At 34.9% G+C, this 24,227-nt stretch overlaps 1 protein-coding gene across 2 annotated transcripts in view; it reads left to right on the forward strand.

Moving 5' to 3' along the window:
- The window catches only part of ZNF385D (zinc finger protein 385D), a 990,373-nt gene that overhangs the window by 367,080 nt on the left and 599,066 nt on the right, over positions 1 to 24,227 (forward strand). The window lies entirely within an intron of this gene.

The following is a 24,227-nucleotide window of genomic DNA, read 5'->3' on the forward strand; positions in this document are numbered from 1 at the left end:
AGCTTAATCTGCCAAACTCATCAGTGTGGAGAAACGAATAATAACCCAGTGCTGGGTTCACTCTTGAACCAGTATTTTAATGATAGATATATTTTGAAGCAAAGATAAAGCTCTGATGGAAAATAAGCATGATCTTTTTTTCTGAAATAAAAATACTGCTCTTCAATATTTTAGATATTTTAAAATAACCATCTATCCATGGTTTGTATTTATTTCCATAAATTTATCTCATTGGTGACTTTTTGCTTACATATACATATTTTAGAAACAATAAACACAGTGAAATTTACTCATAAATTACTGTAGTTATATACAAAAATAAATCAAGCTCTAAGAAATTATTATGCTTCTGGAAACAATTTGGGGAGGATTCATTAACAAATCTTGTCGAAATCCATGTATCATGTCTTTAATGAGTTATATTGGCAATAAAACCTTTTCAATTATGATCCATTGAAATAGTCTATCCAGGATTTTATTCATGTATTCATGTATCTTTGGTTCTGAATAGATGATATTTTCAATGAGGGTGAATGGTGGGAGGATAGGAGAAAAAGGGAAAGAAAAAAATTGCAGACACAATGTATTGAAATAGCTCTCCTTACATTAATTTCCCTGTTCAAAATATAAACAACCCAGAGCAACATCTGTCAAAATAATTATTCATACAGAAGTTCAGAAATTGTTAAATTCTTATGAGGAGAGAATGATACATCTGGAAAGAAAAAGTTCACCTGGTTCTCTTCTGGCTCTGAGCGAGGTAAGTCTGGAATCCAGTTTGGCCCTAGACTGTTTTTGTAGTTTTAGGTCCATGGGAACCTCATGTCCATTTAGAGACAATCAAAAAAGTCTTAGACTGTGGATTTCTAGGCTTTAAATGTAGTTATCTCAACTGTGTCATATTGGACTTGCAGTCTCCAGACTGAAAAGGATGCAAATCTGAGCCTAGATAGAGGAAACTCAATAGGTGTCTCTTGATTTACCTTTTTGTCCTCAATAAACTCCAAGATTTACAGGCGAACTGGTATTGGGAGTAAATAATTCGTCCTGGAGATAATATTTGTTTTCTTGATAAGGCAGAAATGATTCTGTTAATGAATTATGTATATAGAGCACTTGTGAATTTTGATTTGCCCACGTTAGTAAATTTCCTAAATATTCCAAGTCTTGTGACATTGGTGTTTATAGCAACAACTACTAAAATGGCTCCTGATCATCCCACATTTTATGCTTCTGCCTTTCATGTTCATCCTGTTTTGTCATACAAACTGCTTTTTAAAACATATACTTTTTTCATATTTTTATTAAATGAAATTTTCTCATCTTGGAATCTTGTAGAGATTTTTTTTCTTCCTTTAATAGACTACTTAGGTCAAATACAGTCAGGTAGATGATTAGCTTAATTGTGGGGTTTTGATAACAGTTCAGAAGTGACTGTGTTTACCAGTTTTCCTCAATTTCCTTTATGCCCTCTTTGTGTCCTTCCTACTTTTTCTATTCCTATCATTTTTTTCTCATATTTTTCATTCCTTTTATATTTTGTAATATAACTTTTAAAATTTTGTATTTTTATGAACTATAGGCTTATCATAACACAAATCTATATATTCATAACTACTCGTAAGAAATAAAACATCACAAATGCAGCTGATGATCCTGGACTGTCAATTGAAAATTCTCTGACTCTCTATCAGCCAGAAGTGACTACTATCCAGATTTTTGTATTTATAAATTTCGTAATTTAATATTCAACTTGTGTATGTTAAATTTTATAAATGTCATATGTGATGCATCCTTCTGTACCTTGATTTCTCATTGGATCTAATTTTTAAAAAAAATTTATAATATATAATGCTCCATAGTATAGGTATACCACAATTTATTTATTTATTATCCTATTGATGGATATGGATATTCATTACAATTTTTCCCTGTTTCAAACATTACTGGAATCATATTTTTTTCACAAAATTTTAATAGGCTGTATACCTAAAAATAGGATTACTGGATATTGCTAGGTTTGAGGATATGTGTGTTTTTAAATAAACTAGATATTACAATGTGCTCTCTAAAGTGGTTTGACCAAGCTGGCCCCTATCTAATGTATAATTCCTCCTTTCTTACCCAACACTAGACTCGTATGACTTTGTAATGTTTCTATTTCTTTGATTCCTGTTGTTTTGTTTTTTAATTTTCTGCCTTCCATATTCTTTTGATTTATTCTGTGGTTTTAATCTGCCTTCCTATGTTAGACGTGTCTCTCATTAATTTTCAGATTTTCTTCTTTCATGAAAGCAGCATTTACATTTACAATTCTTCATATGCTTTGATTTAGCTAATTACCATTTGTCTTGACTTGCAGTATTTTTATAATTGTTTGAGTCTATACATTTCTCTATTTTAATCCTTGTTACTCAAAGTGTGTGTAAAAATATTCACACAGTTTTTCAGTTTTCAGTTGTGTTTTGTTATTGCTTTCCAACTTGATTGCATTGTGGTTATAAAAACATGGCCTGTATGAAAGTGATTCTTTAAATCTATTGAACTTTGCCTTTTGTTCTAGTAAGTATTTTTCACAAAACCCTGGCCAGTAAAAGCATATTTCCTTGTCATCTCCCTTTGATGCCAAGTGTATGTTTTCCTAGTCTACCTTATTTTGAAAGTGTAGCACTTAGAAGTTCTGAATTTTATGAGGAGCTTTATTTCGTTCCAACACCCATCTAAATAAAGATGGTTTAAAAAATAAATAAATAATAAAGGGTCAACTAAATCATCATTTAAAAAATAAAATTGGATTCTACTTCTCATCAAACGCTGGAATAATAAAGTTCAGATGCATCAGAGATCCAAATATAAAGAAAGAAACTATACAAATTCTAGAATAAAAGATGGCTCAGCTCATTTGTACATAGATATGAGAAAACATGAATAAAATTCAAAATTCAGAGGTGACAAAGAAAAGATTGATAAATTTTACTACATACAAATTATAAAAAGAAAGCTTTTGTATTAACAAAAAGAAAACTATGTAAACAATATTAAAAAATTGAAAACTAGGGGAAAATAATATATATATCAATAGGCAGTTCAGATAAAACATAAAAATGACTCATACAAGTGATGATTATTAACTTATAATTTTTAAAATGTAAATTAAAACTATACTGAATTACCACTTCTCACTTATCAGATGAGCAAGGATTGAAAAGACAGGCAGCACACTCTACTGACAAAACTGTGAAGAAATCTCTACTTTCATACATAGCTTATAGGTATGCAGAACCCCTCTCAGGAGGACTGTGGCAATATTTCTCAAAATTAAGCATTTCCCATGAAGCCAGCAATGAATGCCATTTATAACCACATGCCCTGAGGATACACCTCCACACATACTAAATAACTTATACACACGGTTATTCATCCAAAGTTATTAGAAATTGCAAATTTGGAAAACAAACTAAATAAATACCCGTAAGTCTGATTTGAATGGTATGGTAGACTTACATAAGACTGTTATTCAGTTGTTAAAAAGAATGTATGAGATCTTTATAAACAGTTATGAATTGATTTCCAGGATATAATGTTGATTTAAAAAAATTAAGATTTAGTTGAGCATTGCTTATTTTTGCAAAAGAAAATATAGGAGAGATGAACCGAACACTAAGGACAATGGTCATTAATAGGTATGGAAGAAAATGGAGTAGAAGAGGTATGGATGAGATTGAAACTTCTCTGAGAATACTTTTTGGTATAGATGTTTTTTTAAACGTATAAACAGTTTGCCTTTTCAAAAATATTAATAAGTGAGAGTTTTGAAAAACTAATATTGAATCTAACACTATATCAAATTGACAACATCATCAGTTTCACACTTTCCCTAGGCCTAAGGCCTTGATGTCTATATTAAATGACTTTTTTTTTTTTCTCACAGACTCAGAAGTTCTTACCAAACCTTGAATGACTTATAAAAACACAGTTCTCTTGGTTTCTGATGTCTCTCTGTTAGTTTTGTATCAGTTTCTACTTATCACTCTTCTTTGTCCTTGTGTTCCCTTTTTCCCTTTTTGTTTTTGGTATTATTTTTATAAGCTCATTTATATATTTCAAGAGATTTTTATTATATTTTATCCAATTTTTATTGTTTTCACAAAAAAGCTTTTCAGCAAATCTAATATGCTGTGTTGCCAAAAATAAAGGCATTATTTCGTAATGTCTCTTCTATTTTCTTTTCCAATTTATTCCTACTTATTCTCTCTTTCTGTAATTAACTTTTTGATACTTTATTGTCCATTTTCCGTCTGTGATTCAACTTTTTATCCTTCCTATCTTTTCCTATTCTTCCTTTATTACTATGATCAAAAGGAGATAATTATTCCAACTCATTTGTATATCATCATAAAAGATTACTTCAAAATCATCTCTGGAAACAACTGTATTTTCCCATAGTTATAAATTTGAGATAGTGTCATGAACATTTCTAATTTTACAAGCTTTTTATTAGTTGAAAAACATGTAGAAACACAGACCCAGATTTTTGTACGACTAAGAAATACAAAACCATTTGCAATTGTCTTTTTTGTAATGGATATCAACAAGGATGACAATTTGTCTTACCACAGATGCACTAAGGAGTTAAGTTCCTTTCCCTCCTCTTCTCAAAATGTGCTTAGGTTTATCTAAAATGTTTTCATTTTGCCTCTGTTTTTAAAAACTTATCTAAAGATTGAAGAGTGATATAAGCCCAGATCATCATATGAAATTAGATCCAGGAGGTGACTGACTACCTTGGACTATATTTAAATACATAAAAGCTGCTATTCTTTCTTTTTACATTTATAGTCTCAGAGAAGAGGGAAAAAGAAAGCTTTCAGAACTTTAAATATCTGTGAATAGTCAGTACTTAGAGATAAAGACAGACTCAAAAAGAATGACTTTTAGTACCTATATTTTTCCTGCTCCTTTTAAATACTCTAAAGCTCATTCACATTTCTACAAATGCCTATTAGAACAAAGACATGAGGATTTTCAGTCAAATAATATCACTTAGTATTTCACACTTAGGGTTCTAAAGGTTGTGTAATGGATCCTTCTTTCACTGTGTTTTATTTTCAAAGGGAAGCTTAAAGAGGACAATTCCTTAAGTGGGTATAATGAGGTGAGAGAATATAATGAGGTGCGAGTATTTTATTTTAATTCTTATTAATATATAACAATTATACATACTTATGGGGTATGTGTTCTATTTTGATACATGCATAATTGTGCAATGACCAAATCAGGGTATTTAAGATAATCTATCACCTCTGACATTTATTTGTGTTGAAAATATTTCGAATATTTTCTTATCGGTATTTAAAAATATATAATGTTAACAATAGTTAAGCTGCTATGCTATTGAGCAATAGATTTCTCTTATTCTATTTTTAGTTTTTTGAGAAACCTCCACACTATTTTCCATAATGGCTATGTTAATTTATATTTCCATGAACAGTGTGTAAGAGTTCCCTTTAATCTACATCCTTGTCAGAATTTGTTATTTTTTATCTTTTTAATAATAGCCATTCTAACTAGGATAAGATGCTAGCTCATTGTGGTTTTAATTTGTATTTCTGTGGTGTATAGTGATGTTGAACATTTTTTCATGTACCTGTGGGCCATTTGTGTGTCTTCTTTGCCCACTTTTTAATGGGATTATCTGCTTTTTTTTTTTTTCTTTTTTCTGCTGAGTGGTTTGAGTTCCTTGTATTAACCCCAAACATCTAAGGCAGGTCTCAGTCAATTTAGGAAGTTTATTTTGCCAAAGCTAAGGACACCCATCTGTGACACAGTCTTAGGAAGTCCTGATGACATGTGCCCAAAGTGGTCAGGGCACAGCTTTGTTTCATACATTTTAGGGAGACGTGAGACATCAATCAATACATGTGAGATGTACGTTGGTTCAGTCCTGAAAGGCAGGACAACTTAAAACAGGGAAGGGGCTTCCAGGTAGTAGGTAGATAAGGACAGAAGGTTGCATTCTTTTGAGTTTCTGATAAGCCTTTCCAAAGGAGGCAATCAGACATGTATTTATCTCAGTGAGTAGAAGGATGACTTTGAGTTCTGTCTGTCCTTTATCCACAAGGAAATTACTTGTGAGTGAGGTATGTAACATTTTTATCTTTGCAGCTATCATTTTTAGGAATAGAATGGGAGGCAAGTTTGCCCTAAGGAGCTCCCAACTTGTATTCTGAATATCAGCCTTTTGTCAGATGAATAATTTGCAAACATTTTCTCCCATTCCACAGGTTGTCTCTTTACTCTGTTGATTGTTTCTTTTGCTGTGCGAAAGCTTTTTAGTTTAATATAATCTCATTTGTCTATTTTTGTTTTTGTTGCTTGTGCTTTTGAAGTCTTGGCCCTAATACCTTTGCCTAGACCAATGTCCTGCAGCATTTCCCCTGTGTTTTTTTTTTTTTTCTAATTTTATAGTATTGAGTCTTATATTGAAGCATTTAAATTTGAGTTTCTTTTTGAATATGCTGAGAGATAGGGGTCTTCTGCCTATGGATATCCAGCTTTCCCAGTACTGTTTATTGAAGAGGGTATCCTATCCCCAACATGTATTCTTAGTGCTTTTGTTGAAAATCAGTTGGCTATAAATATGTGGATTTATTTCTGGGTTCTCTCTTCTGTTCCATTGGTTTGTGTGTCTGTTTTTATATCAACACCATACTGTACTGTTTTGGTTACTATAGCTTTATAGTATATTTTGAAGTCAGGTAGTTTAATGCCTCCAGCTTTGTTCTTTTTACTCAGGATTGCTTTGACTGTTTGGGGTCTTTTGTGGTTCTATTTGAATTATATAATTTTTTTTCTTTTTCTTTTAATTTTTTTTTGTTTGTTTGTTTGTTTTGTTTTTTTGAGGTGGAGTCTTGCTTTGTCACCCACCTCTGGAGTGCAGTGGCGCAATCTCGGCTCACTGTAGCCTCTGCCTCCTAGGTTCAAGCAATTCTCCCACCTCAGCCTCCTGAGTAGCTGAGATTACAGGTCCCCACCACCATGCCTGCCTAATTTTTGTATTTTTAGTAGAGACACAGTTTCATCATGTTGGTCCAGCTGGTCTCGAACACCTGGCTTCAAGTAATCCACTCACCTTGGTCTCCAAAAGTGCTGATATTATAGGGGTAGGCTACAGCACCCGGCCAAATTTTAGGTATTTTTTTTCATTTCTGTGAAAAATGTAATTGGTATTTTGAAAAATATTGCATTGAATCTAGAGAATACTTTTGGTACCATGGTCTTTCTTAAAAATAGTAATTCTACCAATCCATGAGCATAGGATATCTTTCCATTTGTTAATGTCCTCTTTAATTTCTTTCATGAGTGTTTTGTTGTTTTCCTTGTAGAGGTCTTTTACCTCCTGATTAAATTTATTCATAGGAATTATTCTTTTTTTGCAGCTATTGTAAATGAAATTGTGGTCATGATATCTGTTTTGGCTAGTTCATTATAGATATATAGAAAAGCTATTGATTTCTATATGTTGATTTTGTATCCTGCAAGTTAGCTGAATTCATTTGTCAGTTCTAAGAGATTTGGGTGGAATATTTAGGTTTTGTTTTTAATATGTAATATTATGTCATCTGCAAAGAAGGACAATTTGACTTCTTTTCCAATCTGAATGCCTTTTATTTATCTTGACTGATTGCTCTGGCTAGGACTTCTAGTACTCTGCTGAGTAAGAGTGGTAAGAGTGGGCATCTTTTTCTTATTCTAGTTCTTAGAGGAAAGGCTTCCAGCTTTTCCCCATTCAGAATGATATTAGCTGTGAATTAGTCATATATGACCTTTTTTATGTTGAGATATGTTTCTTATATGCCTAATTTGTTGAGATGTTTTAACATAAAGGGATGTTGAATTTTTCTGCATCTATTGAGATCAACATATGTATCGTGTTTCTTGATTTGTGTATGTTGAACAAGTCTTGCAATGCTGGGATAAATACCACTTGATCCTGGTGTATTATCTTTTTGAAGTTTTGCTGAATTCAGTTTGCTAGTATTTTGCTGAAGATTTTTGTGTCTGTATTCATTAAGCATATTTATGTGCAGGATTTGGTTGTTGTTTTTGTTGTTGTGCCCTTGTCTGGTTTTGTTGTCAGGGTACTGCTGGCCTCATAAAACGAGTTAGAAAGCATTTCCTTCTCTTCAATTTTTGGAATAGATTGAGAAGAGTTTTTGTTAGTTCTTATTTAACAGTTTGGTAGAGTTCAGCAGTAAAGCTGTTTAGTCCTAGGATTTTCTTTTTTGGAAGACTTTTTATTACCAATTCAATCTTGCTTCTTGTTATTGGTTTGTTCAGATTTTCTATTACTTCCTGCTTCAATTGTGGTAGGTTGTGTGACTCCAGGAATTTATCTGTTTGCTCTAGGTTTTTCCAATTTGTTAGCATATACTTGTTCGTGATATCCTCTAATGATTCTTTGTATTTCTGTGATATGAGTTGTAATAACTTTTTTCAATTTTGATTTTATTGATTTGGGTCTTTTTTGGTATTGGTTAGCTGAGCTAGTAGTGCATTAATTTTGTTTATCTTTTCTGAAAATCAGCTCTTCATTTCATTAATTTTGTGTGTATATAAGTCTTTATTTTGTTTAGTTTTGCTCTAATTTGTCTTTCCATTTGTTAATGTCCTCTTTAATTTCTTTCATGAGTGTTTTGTTGCTTTCCTTGTAGAGGTCTTTAATTTCCTTTTCCTAATTTTGAGTTTGGTTTGCTCTTGTTTCTCTAGTACCTTGAGTTATATTGTTACAAGATTGTTTATTTGAAATATACTTCTTTGATACAGTTATTTATTGTGATAAACTTCCCTCTTATTGCTTTTGCTGTATGGCATAGGTTTTAGTATGTTTCCATTTTTATATGTTTCAATAATTTTTTGGATTTTTAAAAATTTCTTTTTTGACACAATGGTCATTCAGGAATACGTTTAATTTTCATTTATTTATACAGTTTTCAAGTGTCCTTTGTTTTCTAATGTGGTCTGAAAAAATACTTTATAGGGTTTAGATTTTTTTTTAAATTGAGACTTATTTTGTGGCCTAACATATGGTTTATCCTAAAGAATGTTTCCTGTGCTAATGAGAAGAATGTGTATTCTGCAGCTGCTGGATGAAATGTTCTGTAAATATCTGTTTGATCCATTTGGTGTAATGTGCAGTTTAAATCCAATGTTTCTTTGTTGATTTTCTGTCTAGTGCTGAGAGTGGAGTATTGAATTACCCAACTAAAATTGCAACTGGACTCTATTTCTCTCTTTTTATCCGATAATATTTGTTTTATGTATCTGGCTGCTCTGGTATTGGGTACATACATATTTATAATTGTTATATCCTCTTGATGAATTGATCTCTTTATTATTATACAATGACCTTCTTTGTCTCTTTTTACTGTTTTTGACTTAAAGTTTGTTTTATCTGATACTAGTATACTCCTGCTTGTTTTTGGTTTCCATTGCATGGAATATCTTTTTCCATCTCTTCACTTTCAGTCCATATGTGTCTAGCAGTGAAGTGAGTTTCTTGTAGGCAGCATATTATTGCTTTTAAAAAAAAATCCTTTCAGCTAATCTGTATCTTTTAAGTAGGGAATTTAGTCTGTTTATATTCAAGACTATTATTGGTAGGTGAGGACTTATTCCTATCCTTTTGTTAATTGCTTTCTGGTTATTTTGTATATCTTTTATTCCTTTTTTTCTCTCTTATTGTTTCTCATTGCAGTTCATTGATTTTATATCACATTTGGTAACCTTTGATTCCTTAATCTTACTAATTTGTTTGCTCTACAAATGACTTTTATTTTATTTTATATTTTTATGATGGCAGATAATTTTCCTTATACGTCCTGATGTTTAAAAAAAAAAACTCCCTTAAATATTTCTTGTAGGACTGGTCTAATTGTAATGAATTCTCTCAGTTTTTGCTTGTCTGGGAAAGACTCATTTTTAATTTTACAAGGTTAGATTTCCTAGGTATACTATTTTTAATTAGCAGGGGTTTTTTTTTTCCCCCTCTTTCAGCACTTTGAATTTATTATCCCATTCTCTCCTGGCCTGTAAGGTTTCTGCTATTAATCTGCCATTAGTCTGTTGGAGATTCTTTTATACGTGACTTGATGCTTTTCCCTTGCTGTTTCTGGAATTCTCTCTTTGTCTTTGATTTTTTTTTTTTTTTTTTTTCCCAAAGTGAAAGCAAGTTTTTTAAGAAAGTAAAGGAATAAAATAATGGGTACTCCATAGACAGAGCAACCCCCTAAGGACTGCTGGTTGCCCATTTTTATGGACATATTATTTCTTGATGATACACTAAACAATGGGTGGATTATTCATGCCTCCCCTTTTTAGACCATATAGGGTAACTTCGTGACATTGCCATGGTGTTTGTAAACTGTCATGGCACTGGTGGGAGTGTAGCAGTGAGGACGATCAAGGGTCTCTTTGACAGTTTAACTACAATGTGCCTTACAATGTGCCTTAGATAAGACCCTTTTTTTTGGGGGGGGACAGTCTTGCTCTGTCACCCAGGCTGGAGTGCAGTGGCGCAATCTCGGCTCACTGCAAGCTCTGCCTCCCAGGTTCACGTCATTCTCCTGCCTCAGCCTCCTGAGTAGCTGGGACTACAGGCGTCCGCCACCACACCCGCTTAATTTCTTGTATTTTTAGTAGAGACGGGGTTTCACCATGTTAGCCAGGGTGGTCTCAATCTCCTGACCTTGTGATCTGCCTGCCTCAGCCTCCTGAAGTGCTGCGATTATAGGCGTGAGCCACCGCTCCCGGCCTACATAAGACTTTTTGGGGTGAATCTATTTAGGGATTTTTGAACTTCTTGTGTCTGGATGTGTGTATCTCTTCCAAACTTGAGAAGTTGTTAGCTATTATTTTTTAAAATAGTTTCTCTTTCCCTTCACCCATCTCTTCTTCTGTGGTGCCCAGAATTAGAATATTTGGTCATTTTATGATCCCATATGTCACATTGTTACATTGTTTTTCTTCATCACTTTTTGTTTTCTTTTTTTTTTTTTTTTTTTTTTTTTTGCCTGACTGGGGTATTTTAAAAGACCTGCCTTCAAGTTTAGAAATTCTTCTGCTTAATCTAGTCTAGTTTTGAAGCTATCTATTGCACTGCTATAATTCTTACTGGTATAATTCTTATTTAATATATAAGAATACTGAGTGTCAGAGATAGTAGCTAAAGTCACAAGTTCAAAAATGAGAAATAAAACCATATTTGAAAACTAGTCTGACCGTAGATTCTTCTCTGCCTTCCTTGTTGCAAGAGCATAATACGATGAAGTTAAATAATTTGGTGAGAATATTGATAAAGATAAAGCCCAAAATGTTGGGGATGGCTGATTTTTTTCTCTTAATTTTGAATAATTTTACTCGCAAATAATTTAAATCAAACAAGCAATATTAAATATTGTCATCCCATACATTTAGATTGCATTCAAACTTGTCCATAACATCAGATGTGATAGGCAAAAAAACAAAAACAAAAACAAAAAAACAAACAAAAAACACAGTGTTGTTTTGTCTCAAGTATCCTTTCAGATAGATGCAACAGTTAAGACATCAAACTAACTTTATAGAATACATTTGTCAGTGAAAACCTGAGGAAATATCTTTGCTATTTGACATTATAACGCAGTGTAATACCCTTGACGTTTTATTCATAAAAACAACAGACCCTCAGGGGAAATGCTGCAGTTCTGTGAACCTGACTGATGTGCATAGCTGTATGTCTACATGGCTAAAATCAAATTTAAAATGAGTATGTTTGGTAAAAGCAGACAGGACTTAGGAGGTTAGTAAAGCCTTTTAAAAATGATAAACCGAGAAAACCAAGTAACCTATCTCAATTGGATGCCAGTAATTGGTAATCTCTTTATCACTCTTTTTAAGGGGTATGCATCACAAAACAAAATTTCTGTTTTAATATAATTTTCCTAGTTAATCCAAGAACTCTTCAGTATGTGCGTGTGAGCGTGTGTGTGTCTGTGTCTATGTGTGTGTGTATGTTACAACAAACTCCCTTGGCAGTCTATTTAAGCCTATGCACTTCTAAGGATGATGATTTTAAATAACTAAAGTATTGAAATACAAATAATTAAAAAGATAACTGATTACATTAAAATACCTTTCTCAAAATATTTTTAAAATGTGATGTCCTTGTTTATTAACCTAGGTTCAAAATATGTTCTTGTTATTAACATACTAATAACAAATCTCTTGGCTGGTCTAGTAACAACTGATACTTCAAGGTGTTGATAAGTGTAAACAATAATTAAAGATATCCACAACAAGAAATTCCTATGATGTTTATTGATGAGAAAGTCACAGGAATTGCCAACAGCCCTGTGGCTGATGTCTACATTTACAATTGAAAGATATGTTGAATTTCTCCTAGCGACACTAAAAGTAAAGACGGGATTTTGATGCAGGTGTACCCCAAAATTAGGGCTCAGCTCAGGAGGGTTCTTGGCTTTGGTCAGGAAAGAATTCAAGAGCAAGCCAACAGTAAAAGAAACCAAATGTATTAGAGCACCAGTGCATAGTAAAATGGCTGCTCCATAGACAGGGCAGGGTTAGCCCATAGGCAGAGTAGCACTCATGGATTGCTGCCTGGTTACATTTATACCTACCCATAATTATATGCTAAATAAGGGGTAGGTTATTCACTAACTTTCTGGGAAATGAGTAGGAAGTTCCTGGAACCATATAAGGTAACTTCTAGGCACTGTCATGGCATTTGTATATTGGCATGGCACTGGTGGGAGTGCCTTATAGCATGCAAATGTATTATTAATATAATTCATAGTCCTGGATGGTTTTGGCTGGCTGGTTTCTTTGCTACATCCTGTTTTGATCAGCAGTGTTATTAAAACAAGTCTTATTGATCTTCTCTCTCAATTTCTCCCCTAATTTCTCTTTCTCTCTCTCACACACACACATGCATGCCAAATAGCAACATCAACAAAAAACCCCACCAGATTCTATCCAGAGACTTTCAGTTAAGAATTCCTGTATTAACACGTTCCTACTTTATAATATTATCTGCCATTTCCTTGAAAAAGTCAAACAAGTTAAATGGTCCTCCTGGTATCTAAAGTTAACAAAACCTGATCACTTGAAAGAGAGAAATGTGAAAGAGAAATAAACTATGATATGCAAACACATGAAACACTTACATTCTCTCTTTTCCTCCATTTCTCTCTACTTCCTCTCCATATTATACTGTTTTTTTTTTCCCCTGTAGATAGTTACATTAAAGAAAGTAGATTTTAAAAAAATCACAGTTTTTTTTTTATTATTATACTTTAGGTTCTAGGATACATGTGCACAACGTGCAGGTTTGTTACATATGTATACATGTGCCATGTTGGTGTGCTGCACCCATTAACTTGTCATTCACACTAGGTACATCTCCTAATGCTATCCCTCCCCACTCCCCACGCCCCAAGACAGGCCCCAGTGTGTGATGTTCCCCATCCTGTGTCCAAGTGTTCTCATTGTTCAATTCCCACCTATGAGTGAGAACATGTGGTGTTTGGTTTTCTGTCCTTGCGATAGTTTGCTCAGAATGATGGTTTCCAGCTTCATCCATGTCCCCACAAAGGATGTGAACTCATCCTTTTTTATGGCTGCATAGTATTCTATGGTGTATATGTGCCACATTTTCTTAATCCAGTCTATAATTGATGAACATTTGGGTTGGTTCCAAGTCTTTGCTATTGAAAAAAATCACAGTTTTTTTTAAAAACTGTTCCTTTGATGGTCTCATTAAGAAATAAAGTTTAAATAACGTTGGTTTAATCTCTCAAAAAACTATAATAGATTTGGTTTATATTTATGTTTGTGGTTTGGAAACAAACTCGATTGCTGTCAGTTGACAAGGATGCCAGAATAAGGTATTGCTTAATTACTTGGACAGAGAAATAATGAATTAATCGCTTCTTTTTTTCCAATAGAAATATGAACGAATGTGCTAATCCTCCTTACCCTTTGATGGAATAGACATCTTCATAACTAAGTTTAAGATTGTATTGTAAAGTTTTAGAGGGTTTTCTATTCTTGGCAAAGAAAATGACACTTTCCAGTATGAAATACTTTTGAATGAGAAGTAATTTTAAAAATTTTTTTATATAAGTTGAAGTTGGAACAACTACAACTATGCTAACATAAGCTGAAAGGTCTGTGAGAAATAAATGTGTGACAGTGAGTGCTCACTCATTGAACTAATAATATAATAGATTATTCTATCAAAATATGAGTTTCAGGAGAGGTGACTGGATGGCACCCAGCATTTTTTTCTTCCACAAAGAAGGACCAAAACAGTAAGTCGACAACCACACTTTGAATAGAGCATCTGGGAGAGAACACTGAAATTTAGCCGAGAAGTGACAGGGAGCCTCTGAGGCATGGAAAAAGAGGGAGATAAAGCAGCCATCCCAGTCAGGGTTACTTGGAGCCGGGAGAAACTCCACTGCAGGGAAAAGGTAAATGAAATATACCCAGCAGTCCACATTCCTACCACCGACTCCTGCAATCTCAGCCATGCAAGAGTCCCTTGATGCTTGTGGACCCTGAGACTAGTATAGGAAGCTACTGGGAGTCCACATGATAGCATTATTCCAGAGAAGTAGCTTGCGCTGGGTCCCACACACATGCTGAGTCCCAAGCAGCTATAGCACAGCTCCATTTTGAGAGCCCAGCCTACCAGATTATATCCTACTCTGGGGTACAACAGCCCCTGTGCTTGCACCTCCCTGAGCTTTTCTTACATTCCCCTGTGTCCACCAGAAGGGTTGCAGCATCACGATGTCAGCTAGACCCAGTGGTGCAGCCAGGTCCCCAGCACTCTAGCCCACACAGTATCCTATACCCCAAGGTATAGGCAATGCAGCACACTGGGAAAGCTGCCCCTAGGACAAAGGGAGCCAAAGTGTATCCCCACTAGAGCTTCTCCTTGCCTGGGGCTGCTGACACTGAGAGCAAACTCTCCCTACCAACTAGTAGCAGGGGCTCTTTGCACCTGAATGTGCCTTCTGGCAATCTGGAGAATGGTCCTTTTGGGCACTATTCAGGGGACTGAGGACAAGCCACTCCTGCCTACCACTGTAACCGCCACTGCTTGAGCGTGTCATCTGGGGGAATGGGAATGGACTTGCCTCACCCACCAGAGCTGGCACTCACATGTATCATTAGAGGACCTGAAGAAAGACTTGCCCACCCACCATTGCCACCAGCACTCATGCACATCATCCAGGGACCTGGGGATTGACCCACCTCACTTACTGCCACCTACACCTGTGCACACCTTCAGGGGGCCTGGAGATCGGTCTGCTCAGCCTGCCAGTGCCCAAGCATTCATCTGATATCCTGGGGATAAGCTAGCCTAACTCACTGTAGCCTGTGCCCATGTTCACACTCAGGGGTCCTGAGGACAGCCCTGCCCCACCAGTTGCTCCCTTACCAGTGCCTGTGTGCATTGATGGGGGCCTGGGAATTGACCCACATGGCCTGTTGCCACTGGCACTTATGCATGCCTTCTGGGCCAGCCTGACACACCTATACCATTGGCCCCTACCACAGATGCTACCTGGAGGCCTGAGGTCTGTCCTGGCCAACCCACTGCTGGCACCTCTGTGTTGTTGCCTAAGGGCCTGAAGGTTGGCTTATTGATGATACTGACATAAATGATGTTATGCACACTGCCCAGGGGTCTGAGGACCTATCCACTTATTTGGCCCATTGCTGTCACTGCTGGCACCAAGAAAGTTGCCTGGAGGCAAGAGGACTGGCCTACCTGGATACACTAACATCACTGCACATGTATGCCATCTGAGGGCTCAAGTGTTTACACACCCAACCCACTGCTGTTGCCACTAGTGCCCAATGACCAGCTGATCTAAAGTACTTACACATAGCCAACCCTCGCCACTGCCTCCACTAACAACTACAGCCTAAGGAATGGAGGAAATCATAGACACTATTGATGCATATTACAGCTGAAGAAATCATACTGAGACTACACTACCATGCCCATCCAAAATCAAAGCCAAAGCACCCTACATAATCAGCACTATGGATACATCTATAGTAAGAAGTCTTTCCCTATAAAAGCCAGTCCAGAAAATTGGGAGAAGTGACTTACGTCAGATATGCAGATATCAATGTAAGCACACAAGAAACATGAAAAAGCAAACTAACATAACATCTTTGAAGGAACACAGTAATTCTCAAGCAACAGATTCCAATGAAAGAGAAACCTATGAAATGCCTAAAAATAATGTAAAATGGTGATCATAAAAAAGCTCAGTGAGACACAATAGGATACAGATAAACAAAACAAATAATTCAGAAAAACAATTCATGATCTGAATGAGAAATTCAACAAAGATAGATATGATTTTTAAAACCCACAAATTCTGGAACTAAACAATTTAATGAATAAAATTAAAAAGTACAATAGATAAGGTTTCCAGGATTAACACTTTAGCATAATCTCAATTTACCACTTTCCCTGTATCGTATGTCCAATTTCCTGATGAATCCTGTTTAAGTAAACACAGTACGTAAATCTATATGTATTTAATGACCCAACTAATATCAAATCCTACCGGATGTCCAGGAACAAACCTGTAGTCAAAGTTTGGTTTGTTTAGCTTCCTGCAGCAAGGAAAACCATATCCCTGTAAGATAATTTAGAAGGATCTCAGTAAGAAAGTTTGTGAAGGGACTTTGTGTAGGTTTGGGCTTATGCTGAATGATTCTTAGAAGGGTCTTGGAAAGGAGAAGCCAACTCCAGATTAGGGACTGGTGACGCAGAGCAGCTTAGCAGTTGGGCACCTTAATACCGAATAACTTCACTGAGGAGACATGATGAATACTTGGTTTGGCATTGGCAAAAGGCAGAAATTATATAAAAAGGAGGTGTTGTTACTCATTTCTCAGCTGTGATATAACCATGGCGGAACACTGAATCATTTTGTATGAGTAAGGACCCCGTATATGGTCTTGACAGTGTCCCATGGGAAGCATTTCTTTTTCTCTGCTTCAAATATCTGCAGGAATGTTTTTGTATTAGTAGGAAGGAACATTGCATTGTGATTACCAGCAAAGCTTAATTTTCATTTTCTCATGATACAGCTCTTTTAGAACAAAGTAATTCCACTAGATGTTTTTATTCATTTTTTAAAAGTGTTCCAGAGTACCTAGTCAACTACATTATTAATGATGAATTAATGCAAAGTTTAATCAAACAGTGAAAAGTTGATTAAAATCCACAGTCAGTATGTTTTTGTGGGAAGTGATAGTTTAATGTGCTTATTAGACTTTTCACCATTTTGGTTGGATCCTATGGATCCAACAAATCATAAGATTATTTGTTTTCCAGTAGCTTATTAAAGAGAGAACAGAGAGAGAATCAATAATTTTACTGCAATGAAGTAAATTATCACAAAATGACATGTGCAGAGATCAGAGAAGGTAAGAAACTTTTTTCAAACAACTCAAGGAAACTTCCTGAATAGTGTTAAAATTAAACGGGCTTGGAGTTTTGTAACATTCTGTTAAGGGAAACCCAAAATTTGCATGCAAGGTGGAGGCTGACAGACAGAGACAGATACGAATGTCAAAGTATTATTCACATGCTTTGTTTTCAATAGGTGATATTTTTTCCCTAAGTACCACAGTGGAAATAAAAATACAAATTAAATCTACAGGAGACTTTTGTATCTGGCATGTTGATAAGAAAACTTTTAGAACAGATTCAGGATTGGCAAGGATGCAGCTAAATGAGCAAGCTCAAAAATTTCTGAAAGGAGAGAAAATTGCTATACTATTCCTGTGGGTGATTTGGCAATTTGTGCTAAGGGTTTAGAAATGTTCAAATCCGTTAGCCTGGTGACTTCACTGCTTGGAATTTATACTAAGAAACTCATCAGCTATGCATACTAAGATTTACACATGAAGATTTTTATTGCAAATAATTCAAACTATCTAAGGGACTAGAAACAACATAAATATTTAACAAGACAGAAGAGAGTAAATCAATTATGAAACAGCCATAGACTAGAACACTTTAAAGCTATTAAAAACATGTTTGTGAAGAAAATGTAATGACTTGGGAACATGCTCATCATATTACATGGATAGCAATATAGTATAATAATGCGAACTTTAGCTTCAGAGAGACCTTTCTTGTCACATCTTCATCACAAACTATTAATACAGCCTGGGAAAGTGATTTTAAACTATTTCTTCCTCTTCCTATGGAAAATGGGTTGACTGGGATAACATTTAAAGAGCTTAGAGCTTAATAACTTGCACCATGAGAAGAGTTGAATACATGATAGCTGTGATGGATGATGATAATATAATTCGAAACTGCTGTTTTACTTCTAACTCACAGAAACGGTTATCCTACCTCCTCCAGCTGCTGTTATTTGTATGTTTTCTTTCTTGTTTAACATAGATAATAGCCAGAGTGTGTTTGTATGCTTTGCCTGCAAAACAAATAGTGAAGGCTTTCAGATACCCACAGCTACTGGATACCTTCTAGGAGATTTTCTGACCTTTGAGTTCTACTAGATATCTATCTTATGTGAAATTAGATATTATGTTGTCTGTTTGGCAATATTTATGGTATTGCTTGGTTAGAGTGGAGGTAAAAATGGTAGCTAATAACTATATAATGTACTGATTGCTGGGCATTATACATTTACACATAGGTTAACTCATTTAATTCTCACAGCAACTACATAAGGCAGGACTGTTATTCTCATTCCGCAGATGAGCGTGCTGAAGAGAATAGTTTGCTAACCTAAATTCACATAGGTAGTTAGTAGATAAGCCAAGATTTAAGCCCAGGTGGTCTGCCCTGGAGTAAATAATTCATCAAAACACTGTCTTTTAAAAAGATTGGAGTGTAAAATCCATGCGGGCATGCACTATAAGTCACTCATATATCACTGAAATTCCACTTCTTACCACTGTGACTGGTAAAAGTGATAACCTCAATAAATCTTGCCCAAAGCATGACTGACTGACCCAACGGTGAAGAGGATGGACATTTCATGTTCCAAATGCAATCTGGAGCATGAAGCAATCCTGACAATCATTCTACAGCTGCCCTTTACCTCCTAGGCTCTTAGGACAAGTATTTACTGTTGAGGAGGTGCCATAATACAGTTCTTTGTTTTATTAGCTGTCGTGTTAGAGCATTCTTATTTGTGGTGGAAACGTTTTGCCCACCATTTGACCAATGATTTCCAATAATGGAAATAACACAAAATAGTAAGATGACTTCCAAATTGGTTCTTCTTATTTTAGCTGCATAATTACCACAGTTGTATCAAACACACGCATACATACTCCAAATGTTTGCTAACAAAACAAATGTGTGTGTTTTTTTTCCAGTTTATACTTAGAAAATTCACGGCTTTGTGGTGGCATGTGGCTATAGATCTGAAAGCTGAGAGCATGATTTTGGCTCTTGTTTTCTGTTTGCTTGACTGAATAGTTTATTATAACTACAATTTTAAAATTCCAGAAACATGAGACGGTCTTTGCCAGAAGTACAACTGCTTTCCATCTAAAATGCCAGCATTTCAGTGTGTCTTGCAACATTTTAATTAGTTTGCTTATGGAACCAAACACATGCACAAAACACAGCAAAGGAAAGTCTCCCTCACCATAATTAGTTTTTGCAAAGGATCACTTACATTTTCATAATTATTCAAATGTTTTTGTACAGGGAATTTTACATTTTAAATGGATAATTATACTTCCATAAAAAATCACTGCAAATTGGAAGCTTTAATACACCATTCTAATTGTTGGTACAGTGCACTGTTGGTATTGCCATTAGATCACACATTTGTTGTTTAGAAAGATAGATTTGCTGTATCAACCCGTTAAATGTGAGTTATTGCCAGAAGATTTGTTGTCCTTTCATGTAGCATTCTATTTTCAAAGGAAATCCAAGCTATACAGTTTTTAATAGTTAAAGAAGTTCAGAATTTTCCCATCTGAGTTAGCAATAAGTGTTTCAGCTCATAAAATTTTTCTGTAGATGTTGTAGAAATAGGCTGAGCTCTCTACAAAGAAGGTAAGGGAAAGACCCAAGATTTCTGTAACTAAATTAGAGTCAATCGATAATTTTATATATTACTGCTAGTATCACTGTGCCAGATAGATTTATTTTTTAGAGAAAGTTATAATTTATAGCATATACATTATATATTAAGTACAATATAATTACTGATAATTATATATTTATATAACATAATAGAAATACATATTAACTCTTAAAAGTAATTTTAAGTAATAGAAATGAGCATGAGTGGAAACAATGATCTTCTCTGACCTTATCACCCTGATAAAGGCACAGGCAATATCATGAGCTCTTGCTAGGAAGTTAGGTAAGTTCATACCCTGGTAAGATAGAAAATGTAGCATGATTTCTAACTTTGGATTTGTGAAGAGTTCCTTTGTGCTCCCAAATAACTACTGATGTTGACCAAGGCTTTGCTAGATGTAATCATGAGAAGAAGAAAGTATTACATTTATGCCAGTGCCAATAAACCCCTAAGATGACAGTGCAATTGCACTGGCAAATCAGGAATTTTAGCTTGGAGATTCTTCTTTTCAAAGAAAATAAGCATCCTATAACCATTGCTCAGACCTGACATATCCTCACAAATTTTTTTTAAAAAAGATAATTTGACAAAGGCCCTGTGAAACAATAACAGAATCTGAATTTGGAGTCAGGGTAAAATATTCCTTTTAAAAATTATTTCCCATTTAATATTTGTCTTTAAAGCTAAAATAAAACAGATAGGTGGAAATTGTTGTGTTTGGGTGCTGGAAATGTTACACATAAAGCTTTGTGTTAAATCAGGCGCACATGTGAAAGCTCCAGGGAGCCTAGAAACAGAAATAAATTCTCACTCAATAGCTTGGCATATATCATCAACAGACATGTGAAAGTGGCACAGGTTGTGCCAAAAAAGATAGTAAGTTATCAGGAAGATAATTTTGTGTAACCTGTGTCAGTTGAAGCATTTTAATGCACTTAAATGAGGAGAACATTTGAAGGTAATTACATACTTACAGACTGGATGGTTTGGCTGTCCTTTTTTTATTGTGGAAAGAAAACATGATGTCATAAGAACATGCATCCAGTGTTTCCAAGGATAAGAATAAAATAGCTTTTTGTATTTAGTGTTGTGTAAGACATTTAAAGCCTGTTTCATCATTTATTCAAATATTTGTTCCAAGTCCAAAACCGACATACCTTTCGAGAGAATGATAATCATTTGCTAATAATTATCTTTTACATGTCTAAACCAAGCCACAACCCACAAATAATTAGTTTCCAACTGTTGCATCAGAACATTGTATCAGAAAATCATAACTGTATTCCTGTGTAATTTGGAGAATGGCAAATTTGGAAAATAATAAGCATATTCTAGAAATGTATCCTAGGAGACCAAAGTCCAGTCCAAACTAGTTTATTATAACTACAAGTTTAAAAAATTGTAGTTGTAAGAAACAAGTTGGTTGAGCTTTGTTATGTAAGGTTGAACCACGACCATTCCTACAGAAACAATTCTAAAAACTTGAGGAGGAGGGACTCCTCCCCAACTCATTCTGTGAGGCCAACATCATCTTGATACCCAAACCTGGCAAAGACACAACAAAAAAAAGAAAACTTCAGCCCAATGTCCTTGATGAACATCAGTGTAAAAATCCTCAGCAAAATACTTGCAAACCAAATTCAGCAGCACATCAAAAAGCTAATCCGCTGTGATCAAGTAGGCTTCATCCCCGGAAGGCAAGTTGGTTCAACATACACAAATCAATAAATGTGATCCATCACAAAAACGGAACTAAAGACAAAAAACCACATGATTATCTCAATAGATGCAAAAAAAGGCTTTTGGTAAAATTCGACACCTCTTCATGTTAAAAACTCTAATTAATCTAGGTGTAGAAGAAACCTCAAAATAATAAGAGCCATCTATGGCAAACTCACAGTCAACATTATACTGAATAGGCAAAAGCTAGCAGCATTCCCCTTGAATACCAGCTCAAGACAAGTATACTCTCTCTCACCACTTTTTTTCAACACAGTATTGGGAGTCCTAACCAGAGCAAACAGGAAAGAGAAAGGAATAAAGGGCTTCCGAATAGGAAGAGAGGAAGTTAAACTGTTTCTGTTTGCAGACAACATGATTCCATACCTAGAAAACCTCATAGTCTAAGTCCAAAAGCTCCTCCCACTGATAAACAACTTTAGCAAAGTTGCAGGATACAAAGTCAATGTACGAAACTCACTTAGCATTCCTAGACACCAACAACAGGCAAACCAAGAGCCTGATCAGAAAGAAAGGCAATTCTACTTACAATTGCCAGAAAAAGAATAAAATACCTAGAAATACAGCTAACCAGGGAGGTGAAAGATCTCTACAATGAGAATTACAAAATATTGCTCAAAGAAGTAAGAGAAGACACAAACAAATGGAAGGAAAATCCCATGCTCATGAATAGAAAGAATCAATATAATTAAAATGGCTATACTGCCCAAAGCAATTTACAAATTCAACGCTATTCTTATCAAACTACTGGTGATGTTCTTCACAGAATTTAAAAAAAAAAAAAAAAAAAACTATTTTAAAATTCAAATGGAACCAAAAAAGAGCTGAAATAACCAAGGCAATCCTAGACACAAAGAACAAAGCTGTAGGCATCATGTTACCTGACTTCAAACTATACTACAAGGATACAGTAACCAAAACAGCATGGTACTAGTACAAAAACAGGCACATAAACCAATGGAAAAGGATAGAAAGCCCAGAAATAAGGCCACATATCTATGAACATCTGATCATCAACAAAGCTGACAAAAATGAGCAATGGTGAAAAGACTTCTTATTCAATAAATGGTGCTGGCAAAACTGGCTATCCATAAGCAGATGATTGAAGCTGAGCTCCTTCCATACACCATACAAAAATATCAGGTCAAGATGAATTGAAGACTTAAATGTAAAAACCCTAGAAGACAACCTAGGCAATACCACCCTGGACATAGGAATGGGCAAGATTTTATGACAAAGACACCAAAAGCAATTGCAGCAAAAGCAGAAGTTGAAAAGTGGGATCTAATTGTTAAGAGCGTCTGCACAGCAAAAGAAACTATCAACAGGATAGACAACCTACAGAATGACAGGACATTTTTGCAAACTATGCATCTGACAAAGGTCTAACAACCAGCATCTATAAGGAACTTAAAAATTTAAAAGAGAAAAACAGCCTCATTTAAAAGTGGTCAGACATGAACAACACTTCTTAAAAGAAGACACGCATGCAGCCATCCAACAAGCATATTGAAAAAAATCTCAGTATCACTGATCATTAGAGAAATGCAAATCAAAACCACAATGAGTTACCATCTTATACCAGTCAGAATGACTATTATTAAAATGTCAAAAAGTAACAGATGCTGGTGAGTTTGCAGAAAAATGGGAACACTTATAGCCTGTTGGTGGGAGAGTAAATTACTTCAACCATGTGGAAAGCAGTATAGTGATTCCTCTAAGAGCTAAAAGTACAACTATCATTCAACCCAGCAGTCCCATTAGTACATTATACCCAGAGGAATAGAAATTATTCTCTCATAAAGACACATGCACATGAATGTTCAGTACAGAGCTATTCACAATAGCAAAGACATGGAATCAAACTAAATGCCTATTAAAGACAGATTGGATAAAGAAAATGTGGTACATGTATACCATGGAATGCTATGCAACCATAAAAAAAAAAAAAGAATTAGATCATCTCTTTTGTAGGAACATAGATGGAACTGGAGGCTATTAGCCTTAGCAGACTAACTGAAGAACAGAAAACCAAATATTACATGTTCTCACTTATAAGTGGGAGCCAAATTATAAGAACTTATGAACACAAAAAAAGGAAACAACAGACACTAGGGTCTAGTTGAGGGGGGAAGAAAGAGGAGGGAGAGGAACAGAAAAGATAACTATTAGATACTGGGATTAATATCTGGATGATGAAATAGTATGTATAACAAACCCCTGGGACATGTGTTTATGTAACAAAATTTTCATATGGACCTCCAAACCTAAAATAAAAGTTAAAAAGGAAGGTTGAACCATATGACTGAT

This window comes from Macaca fascicularis, chromosome 2 (genome assembly GCF_037993035.2).
Source record: "Macaca fascicularis isolate 582-1 chromosome 2, T2T-MFA8v1.1".
Lineage (NCBI taxonomy): Eukaryota > Metazoa > Chordata > Mammalia > Primates > Cercopithecidae > Macaca > Macaca fascicularis.